The sequence below is a fragment of the Eriocheir sinensis genome, chromosome 25 (assembly GCF_024679095.1).
Source record: "Eriocheir sinensis breed Jianghai 21 chromosome 25, ASM2467909v1, whole genome shotgun sequence".
Lineage (NCBI taxonomy): Eukaryota > Metazoa > Arthropoda > Malacostraca > Decapoda > Varunidae > Eriocheir > Eriocheir sinensis.
Window position 1 is genome coordinate 6,744,997 of NC_066533.1, and position 1,752 is coordinate 6,746,748.

General features: G+C 45.3%; 1 protein-coding gene across 10 annotated transcripts in view; it reads left to right on the forward strand.

Moving 5' to 3' along the window:
• Window positions 1-1,006: 1,006 nt before the first annotated feature.
• Window positions 1,007-1,752, forward strand: part of LOC127003266 (microtubule-associated serine/threonine-protein kinase 3-like) — a 196,103-nt gene continuing 195,357 nt past the window's right edge. For 9 of the 10 annotated variants that reach the window (XM_050869692.1, XM_050869698.1, XM_050869695.1 and 6 more), the window contains exon 1: window positions 1,007-1,084. The gene's annotated coding sequence lies outside the window, so the exon portion shown is untranslated. The remainder of the gene's footprint in view (window positions 1,085-1,752) is intronic. The other variant, XM_050869708.1, reaches the window with a different exon arrangement.

The following is a 1,752-nucleotide window of genomic DNA, read 5'->3' on the forward strand; positions in this document are numbered from 1 at the left end:
TCTTTCCTTTCCCCTCTCTCCTACATCTCCTTTTTTCTCTTCACTATTATATTCACCACTTTCTCTCTCTCTCTCTCTCTCTCTCTCTCTCTCTCTCTCTCTCTCTCTCTCTCTCTCTCTCTCACTCTCTCTCTCTCTCTCTCTCTCTCTCTCTCTCTCTCTCTCTCTCTCTCTCTCTCTCTCTCTCTCTCTCTCTCTCTCTCTCTCTCTCTCTCTCTCTCTCTCTCTCTCTCTCTCTCTCTCTCTTTCTCTCTTCCTCTCCTCCTCCTCCTCCTCCTCCTCCTCCTCCTCCTCCTCCTCCTCCTCCAATTCTTCCTGCACCATATTTTTTTCTGTCTCCTTTAGCATACAGAGAGAGAGAGAGAGAGAGAGAGAGAGAGAGAGAGAGTTTCGCTTTAAAATGATTAAAACATTACCGAGCGTCCACGACTGTGTGTGTGTGTGTTTGTGTGTGTGTGTGTGTGTGTGTGTGTGTGTGTGTGTGTGTGTGTGTGTGTGTGTGTGTGTGTGTGTGTGTTTCCTCCTCTTTGACCTCCTCCTCTTAACCTTCCTTTTCAGACACACCCTTAATACCGCCTCAGTCATTTCCTCCTCCTCCTCCTCCTCCTCCTCCTCCTCCTCCTCCATTTATCTACCTACACTTACCTAAAGAAGTTTCTAAGTCTTATTCTTATAGGTGTGAGAGAGAGAGAGAGAGAGAGAGAGAGTGTGTGTGTGTGTGAGTGCGCTTTGACGCCCCATACAAGAGGTATAAGTTCAAGGAGGAGGAGGAGGAAGAGGAGGTGAGAGGTAGCGACCATTTACCTGCCCTTTATAATTAGAGGTGTGTTTGTGTTTGTTTGTTTATTTGTGTCTGTCTGTCTGTATGTGTGCGTATATGTACGGTGATGTAATTCTTATGGTAAGAAAAACACGTCCACCACCACCACAATCACCACCATCATCACCACCACCGTCATCACCACCTCTACTACCCGGGCCTTCCTCCCCCTTCTCCTCCTGGCTCCTTCCTTCGGCTCCTCAGTTGCATGTCAGACGTGGTGCGGGGAGGAGTGTCGCCCCCTTGCTCTTCACCCTTTAGCTGGTGGGGGTGCTCTCTCGTCTTATTCATTCTCCTCTCTCCTCTTTAGCGTGTCTTTTCTCTCCCACATTTCTCCTCCATCCGTGTGTAGTGAAGGAGGAATAGAAGGGAGAGAAAAAAGGTAGAGGAAGAGAAAACATTTGAAACATTTTGCGTGTGTTTTCATGTTTATCTCGTTTGTGTTTTGTGTACTGATTTGCGGAAGGTGTGTTTTGAATAGTGCTATGTGTGCGTGTGCGTGCGTGCGTGTCTGTATACCTGTGTGTGTGTGTGTGTATGTGTGTGTGTGTGTGTGTGTGTGTGTGTGTGTGTGTGTGTGTGTGTGTGTGTGTACCTGTGCGTCATTGAAAGGTGTGAAATTGAAAGGGAGTGAAAGAAAGATCGGAATAATGGATGCATGATAAAAATATGAAAGAGAGTGAAGGAAGGAAAACAAGAATGAGGACAAGAAGGAAGACAATATATGAGAGACAAGACAATTGGATAAGAAAGAGAGAAAGTAAGAGAAAGAAAAAAAGATGGAAGAAAAGATGAGCATAAAAGGAAGGAGAAGGAAGAAGAAGAAAAAGAAACATTATCAGAGAGACATGATTAAGGAAGGAAGGAAGAGAGGAGTGAAAGTGAAAGAAAGAAGAAGGAGAGAAAAGAAAGGGAAAGGAATTAAGGGAAAG